We start from the raw sequence: 8,090 nt of genomic DNA, 5'->3' as shown, positions 1-8,090 counted from the left end.
TGTTGAGTGATTTTTACTAGCTTAAAAATTCATATCGTTGATAAGTGCTTCGATATTTATGTGACCTTTGCAAAATCAATTTTTCTAAGGGTTGAGGGCATTCTCATGACAAAGCTACCATCATGTCCAATGTTACCATGTGTCAAGGTGTTATCAAGGCATGCAAGAGAACATTTTAGAACATAATGAAGATGCCATTTTCAAACCATGCACAGTGCATGCACTTAATCATTTAAGACATGGCATCATAGATTTTGTTAAGGAGCAATTTATTTTTTCCGACTATTCAGTTATTCTGCACATTTTTTTACCACCTTTAGACACTGATGGGCAGTCCTTAAAACAGACAATGGCCAAATATTAAAATATATTTTTAATACATGTTGGGAAGCTCATGTGGTAATAACAAATGCAATCCCGGAATTATACACCCCGATCCTAGATGCCTTAGAAAATATTACTGAAGACCAGACACAAAACGAAGATACCAAAAGAGAGGCTGGAAACATATCTAACAAAATGCAACCATATTTATGTTTGTTATATGGAATCATATATGACAGAATTTTTATAGGATGAGTCAAGCTCTCCGAGATTCAGAAGTAAATTTAAAGAGATAAGCAGATCTCTACCCATCAAGATGTGAGATAATTTTTTGAAAACACAATACAACATATACAGCCAAATACTGATTCTCAAGCAGGTCACCACTGCAGAAGCTAGAGAAAGAAGTAAATAAGAGAAGCGCTCCCCAAGCATCACTGAGTCCCAGAGATTAATTTCATGGTGCCTTGTTATTGACACATGTGAATCTTGCGTGAGAAGGGAAAGGTTTGTGAAATTCTGTTATGGCCTTCTCACTGCCATCGAGTCAATGCCAACTCAGAGAACTGACCCCATGAGTTTCCAAGATTAACTCTTTTTTAAATTAAAATACTGAGTTTGATTTCACATGCAGATTTTTGTCTCCCCACCATTTCCATTTGTCTGACCACAGCCCCTACTCTGTCCTGTCATAACCTTCCATACACACTCAGAACCAAGCAAAAGGTGGAACTCCCTCTTTACAAACTAAACAGGTGTTTTGGACAACACATTCTTGGCAAAGGAACCTGGACAAGCTGTATCTGACGCAGGAGGGAAAATTCTCACTCTGCATCATAAAAAGGACAGCCAGATAGCAGTGGTTATGGACATGAAATAAGACGGAAAAGTTTAACAAACTGTTTAAACTCATTTCATAAAGAGACTTCCTCCACTGCCAGACATCTTGAATCGCCTCCTGGTCAGTCATCCGGAAGCAATTCTTCACATCGTTGATGGATTTGGCTTCCGCTTTAGGAAGAGAACCACCCTTTTCTATGCTTGCTTGCATTTTTGCTTTAATGTCTTCTACAGAACTAGGGCCTTTCGGTGGTTGGGGAGGTTTTTTCTGTTTTTTGAAGGATTTTTGACCTTTAGATCTTGGTGGTGATAGTTTTGAGTCTTTTCCATTCTGGTTTTATTTTTGTGCATTTTGGGCCTGTGTTAGTCTGGGTAGACTAGAGAAGCAAATCCATGGACACACATATGTATATAAGAAAGAGATTTACATACACGAGCAATCGAACATTGAGGAAACATCCCAGACCAGTCCAGATCAAGTCCATAAGTCTGATATTAGCCCATATATCTGATACCAATCCATAAAGTCCTCTTTAGACTCACAAAACACATGCAATGAAGCCAAATGCAGGACAACCACAAGCCAGTGGGTAGAAAGTCTTTGGGTCCAGTGGCGTTGTAAGCATCTCAGTGCTGGCAGGGGTCTCTCTGTGGCTTCTCCAGCTTCCGAGGTCTGGTTGCATCCATTTGGCTTGTCTTCTGCAATGTCTCCCAGGGAGTAGCAGGGAGAGAGAGGTGTCTTCCGCCTCCAAGGAGGAAGTCCCAGATTTCCCAGAATTCTCAGGAGAAGGCCATGCCCACACAGAAGTCTCATTGGCTATCATCTCCAGATTGACAGCCTAGACTCCACCCCTGCACTCTTAATCCTTCAATTGACACCAGATTAGGTGACTACCACAGGGCTGGAGTCTCCTGTACAGATTTCTTCACTGGAGCTTTTCCTTCAGATTCATCATCATCAAAATCATCATCGTCGTCGTCGTCGTCGTCGTCGTCGTCGTCCTCCTCCTCATCATCTTCTTCATCAGCAGCAAGTTTTACCTTTTCTCTGTGGAGCTTGTTCCCATTTGTAGGGGCAGCCCATTTTCCTGATTTCCTTAAAAGTGGCTTATCCTCCTCCTCTTCATCATCTGACGCTGCATTTTCTTCCATCTTACTAAATGCTGTCCACCAACATGCACAGGCCCTGAGCCCCACTTCACCCGTAAGATCACTGGTGGTGTTATACCAAAGTCCCCAAGGGAGACCCGTTGGCTGTACCGATGTTTTCAAAGTTGCTAGTGTTACTTTCATTGGGCCGCCTTCATAATTCATTGCCTCCGCGTCAACAATGTGTAGCCTGCCCTTTGCGCCAGCACCTAAACGGACCATTCGTCGAGATAACTGGTGCTCCTTTTCATCATTAGCCACTGTAAAATGTCCATCTTTGTCGGCCTTTAGTTCACAATCGAAAAGAGAGTTTGGGGCCTCAGGGGCTCATGTCCATAGCCACCGAATCTTCTATGGGGTGGTGGCACGCACGTTGGTGAGAGAAATGGAAAACAGAGGGAAGCCTCTGCTGCTGTTGTCTACAGCAGAGCAGGATGGAATCACACCAGGGTCCAAGACGAAATCTTTAGAGGAGTAGAAAGCCCTGTCTTTCTCCTGGGGAGAGGTTGGCAGTTTCAAACTGCTGACCTTGTGGTGAGCAGCTCAATGTGTAACCATTAGGCCATCAGGGTTCCGTCAGTTCAGTAACGCCTATGCTATTTTTCCTAGATTCATACATTGTACACTCCAAGTTCCACTTGTGCATTGATGTTTGCCGCTGCCCCATCTCATATTGACTTGTGCCCCATCAGCAAATGAAGGTCCCAAAGGCTCTCCTCCATCTGCATCATGAGGGTCAACTGATCTTTGAGAAGGCAGCTCTTCCTCAATCATATTTTGAGCGCCTGCTGACCTGAGGGGTTGATCTTCTGGCACCGTCTCGGACAAGGTTCTGCTTCTGTTCATTAGGTTTCAGTCAAGGACAATGTTTTCATGCTATCCAGAGGGTCTTCGGTGGCTAGTTCCTCTGAAGTGGGCAACCGAGTCTTTCCTTATAGTCTGTTCTTTGTCTAGAAGCTCTGCTCAAACCTGTTCACTTGGGGTGACTCTGCTGGCATTTGAAATACCCGTGACATAGCCTTCAGCCTCCCAAGAGCACACACGCCACCACAGTACAGCCAACTGACAGGCAAGTGGAGGACTAATAGTATAGTCGCATTCAACGAGAACTAACATTATGAATAGCTAAAACACACACAGGAGTATACATATATATACATGTATATACATAACTCACACATTTCTCTCGTGTGAGCTAGCAGAGAAGGGGGACCACAGATTATCAGTGTTTATGGCCCTCCCATGTCTCAGTTTGGCTCTGGGCAGGAGGGGCTGCATCCCTAGAGAGCCCTCTCAACCAAGAGCTACCTAGCCCTCCAAGTTAGGACTGCTCAGATTAAGAAGCCCTGGGATAGCTCCCAAACACAACTGTTAATGCCAGTGCCGTCCTTTATGGACTGTATTGCTCTGTGGCAAATAGCTTACCACTCACTGTCTGTCTGTCTCTTTCTCTCTCTCTCCTTTTCTCAGGCCGAGGGGAAGACAGCTCCTTAGGTTCCTCTTCTTTGCCTTTTCCCACAGCCAAAGGATGAGCTCAAGTAGCTCATCAATCCTGGGTTTTTCAAGAGCACAGAGAAGGGTTTCAGGAACTCCCAGACCGAATGCATTCTCCTATTGGCCTAATAAAGGCAGGCAAGGGCAAGAAGGGCAAGACCTGCCCGCTACAGCATCAACCTGAGGGTGGCTGCCTTCTGGAGGTTTACAACTCAGTGAGATAGCCGGGAGAGTGGCATGTTGTTTTTGCTGTATTTGTTGTTGCCTTTCATCTAGTAATTCTAGTTCTGCCAATACTTTGCTTTGTGATCCCAGAGAGGGTGGGTCTGTGGCTTTATCTTTTCTGCTTTTCCATTCTTCTATCCGATAGATGGAATTTATACTCTTTTGCTCGAGGATTAAAAGAGGGTAATAAATCCAAGATGGCTAAGGCACTGCTCAGTACAGGGTGTTCTAACTCGGTGGAATCGGAACCGTGCCTTGTTTAGTCTCTAGCTTCAGAAGCCTCAGTTGGTTCTGTGCTTGGCCCACGATTCCTAGTTAATTAATATGTCTCGACAATGCCATGCTTTGGAAACTATTTGTCAGCAGCTCCTAAAACAACGAAGCTGCGATTTAGTCCTTTCACTCCAAGGTGTATACCCAGGAGAGGTGAGGAGACAGGCCCTGGAAAGAGCAAGTACCCAAAGTCTCCTTGTAGCTTTTTTCACAATAGTCAAACACTAGGGAGAAAATTCCCCATGGCCATCAACAGGAGAATGGATGGATACACTGTCCTTGCCTCTCCCCAACCCCACCCCACCCCCTCCCGCCCGCCTCTGCGGCCGCGGCCCCACTGCAATAAAACAAACATTGACCTACTACAAGTGAAACTCTCAGAGGGATTGGCAGGAAGGGATGCGCAATCGTGATAATGACAATGACAACGGTACTTAACGAGCACTCACCACACCCCGGTCACTTTTCGGACTTTTACACATACTGATTCATTTATTCCTCAAAAAACGATCTGTTGAGATAGTCAGCTATGTCTGGCCCTATTCTACAGAAGAGAACAAGGAGGCAAAGACAGGGGAAGTTCATATTTGCTGCCCTCAGTAGAAATAAACATTCTGGGGTGTGTGTGTGTGTGTGTGTGTGTGTGTGTGTGTGTGTGTGTGTGTGTAGTGCCACACTGAGAGCAGCATTGGCAATTCGAAGTGGCGCTTTGTTTTCTATGGGCATATCTTTTCTCTCCGTTGTCTTAAGGCATCATTCCAGAACTTTGCATCTTGGACCTCTGGGCTGATATTATCTTTCCAGAGTTAAAGCCCAGGAAGCTAAAGCTCTGGCGATAGAGTGTCTGGAACACTCCATCCAGTTCATGGAAACGACGGGGGGGCGTGTTCTCTTCTATTTGCTTTGCCTGCTGGACACTGGGCGGCTTCTGGACTCCTGGCAGCCGGGCAGTCCATGACAATTGGAAGGTGACATTTTGAGTGGAGGTGGGAAGGGGGACTTCTGGGATCCCTCCGCTTCCTTGCCTGTCCCATCAAGACAACGTGGCCCTTCTAGCCCCTGGAGCTGCAGAAGCAATGAGGGAAGGGACGACTCCTCCCACCAGGCAGTTTCGAGCTCTCCAAAGTGAAGATGGTGTCTCCATTTCACAGTGGATCCACACACAAGCGGGCCAGGCTGCAGTAATCTTCGTACTGTCCCCACGTGTCGGGTATGAGGCTGTTGAGAGAATCGGGGGCAGGGTGGTATCAGAGTAAGGAGCAACTGAGTGGGTAGCTCAGTTGTTCACATCCAATGTTTCCATCCATGACTCCGGACTCACAACGCCTCCCTTGGGAGAGGAATTAAATCCAAGTGACACAGGCATGCTCGCCTCCCTGTCCTCTTAGAAAACGCCACCATTGGTAATGACGAATTCCTCGGTACATGTGTATGTGAGCGTGGAGAGTTACGATCACATCCTCGCCGCAAGTGTATTTATGCTTAGCTCAAGGTTTTCCTCCCCACCCCCACCCCTGCATCCCCAATAGCAGGATTCGGAAAGAGCTGAACTGGGACTATTAAATCCCCTCCTCAGGAGCTCATCTCTGCTCTCAGTGACAGCTGGTGCCTCCCCTCTGCCGAAGTGGGTAGCTGCGAGTGCTGGTGGAGGTGATGGATAAGATGATCCCTGCTTTCTTGGGAGCCGTTCTGGACACTCGTTTAGACCCAACAATTTAGCAGGTTCTACCTATGCTTTCAGTTGGCGATAGCTGCCTCTGTTTTGTGGGGGCCAGTAAAGTAACTGACCAAAAGAAAATTATTGTTGAATCGTCAGATTGAGGGCAGAAGGAAGTAACTTGGCATTAGAATTCCGGGAACATTCAGGAGAAATTTCCTTTCTTTAAGAAAAGCTTCTAGGGCTTGTTTGAAATTTGAAAACTTATTTCATGTAAGTATGAGCTTATTATTTTTAATTTTGCAAAATTATACAGATAATAGAGTTTCACTGTAAAAACCTGTAAAGGTGGAGCAGTAAAAAAATACTCAAAGAACCAAAATATGGCGTATACTCTCTCGGCATGGTTATAGTCATGTGTGTGTGTGTGTGTGTGTTTCTGTATTCCTTAATTAAACAGGAATGTGTTTAATTATTTGCAGCCTACTCTCTTTGATTGAATACTCTCACTTGAGCACATTTTCATATGATAAGTATGTTTTAGAAAATTACTTAATCTGGTTGCCTAGCATTCCATTGTGTGGTTACTAGAGTTTTATTTAACAAATCCCCTTTGTGAACATGTATCTGAAGTGGGTTGTTTCTGGTTTTTCCACAGTCATGAATAAAATTGTGATGATAATCTTTAGGCAAACCTATGTTTACATTTATATATTTTCTCTTGGAATAAATTGCTGGAATTGTCATGGATGGGAAAGGGGGCATTTTTAGGGCTCTTGATACGTACTACCCCAGACAGACACTATATAAGGATGGCTTATTCGCGGCTTATTCTTTAAACATAGTGGTTTGTTTAAGCAACATTTTAAAACCCTGTGATTAGCTCATCTTCTATTGTGTTCTACTCTTCCTATCAAGTTCATGGTTCTCTCTGACCTCTACTCCCTGTTCTAGCACTTGTAGCAAGCCAAGAGAGAGGTTAGAACCCCATGCAGAAGCCACTGGACAGAGGATTGGTTTGGGCAAACTCTCAAGGAATCTCAGTTTCATACTAGAAGGCAGAGGCACAAAGAACTGCCCATTCATTGTAAAAGTGGATATTTACATCACATTTTATAACAGTCATAAATGAAAATGGCATTAATCTGCCAAGTTGTTGTCTTTAAAAGAGAAAAAGGGAGGAGATGGTTGACCTACCAGAGAAAGCCTTGTATCTGCCAGAGCTTTGCTGTGCACATGATTTTAAATAGCAGGGCAAAGGTGGTGAAGCCAGCTCAACATCTCTGTCTCCATGGCAACAGCATCCCTGCTCTGAGCCTCTGACACAGCGGCAGGAACCAAAATACACTCCTTGCGCACAATTACACTGCAAGTTAGGAGTTTCTTTTGATGCCTTGTAAATGCACATTTAAAAAATATGAGCAAGGACAGAGAACGAGCAAATCATGCACAGTTCGAAGTAAGGCGTCTTTAAAATGACTAAGCGAAGAAAGGGTTTGATGAGGTCTGCAGCCTGCATTGATGATCTACACGGAGATTGAAAGTCTTGCTCGTGTGTGAGTAGAAAAAAAACCCCACTATGCCTACGTATTATAAGTGTGTGCGTTAACATGGTTAGTGTCCTTTCCCTAAATTTTTAACATAGGTCAATCTTGCTTTCAGCATCTCCACTGAGCTCAGGTAATGATTTAATCAATTAAAGAAGTCCTGGAATTTACATGGCTGGGAGCCCTTCTTATGCAAAACCCTGCCGACTTCAAAGACACTGCAGTGGCTCTGAGTTGTGGAGGACATAGTTACAACCTACTGAGGCATACTTGAGTCCTGGTACGGTCTACCTGTCTATTTATTTTGAAAGGAACTTTAAAAGAAAGAAATGCAAGTTGGGGATTATAAACAATTGGGTTCTTTCGGCAAATGGTGTATCTGCTACCAGGTGAGTGACGTTCAAGAAACCTGGAGTGAGGATACCACGACTGAAGCTACTCAACGTTTAGTTCTTTCAAAATGTGCCTCCATCCATGGCCAGGGAATAAATGAATGAGCAAGCACTACCAAGGGAACATGAAATGAATTCAGGATTGGTTCCCTCTGTGTATGTTTCCATTAAGGGTGCCAAGATGATCCA

General features: G+C 44.5%; 1 pseudogene; it reads right to left on the bottom strand.

Moving 5' to 3' along the window:
• Window positions 1-1,071: 1,071 nt before the first annotated feature.
• Window positions 1,072-3,429, bottom strand: LOC101659018 (annotated as a pseudogene).
• Window positions 3,430-8,090: the final 4,661 nt, after the last annotated feature.

The sequence above is a fragment of the Echinops telfairi genome, unplaced genomic scaffold, assembly GCF_000313985.2.
Source record: "Echinops telfairi isolate 266 unplaced genomic scaffold, ASM31398v2 ScPeMD7_53;HRSCAF=182, whole genome shotgun sequence".
NCBI classification, from domain to species: Eukaryota; Metazoa; Chordata; class Mammalia; order Afrosoricida; family Tenrecidae; genus Echinops; species Echinops telfairi.
The sequence above is the reverse complement of the archived record's forward strand: the minus strand, read 5'-3'. Positions and strand labels throughout refer to the sequence as shown.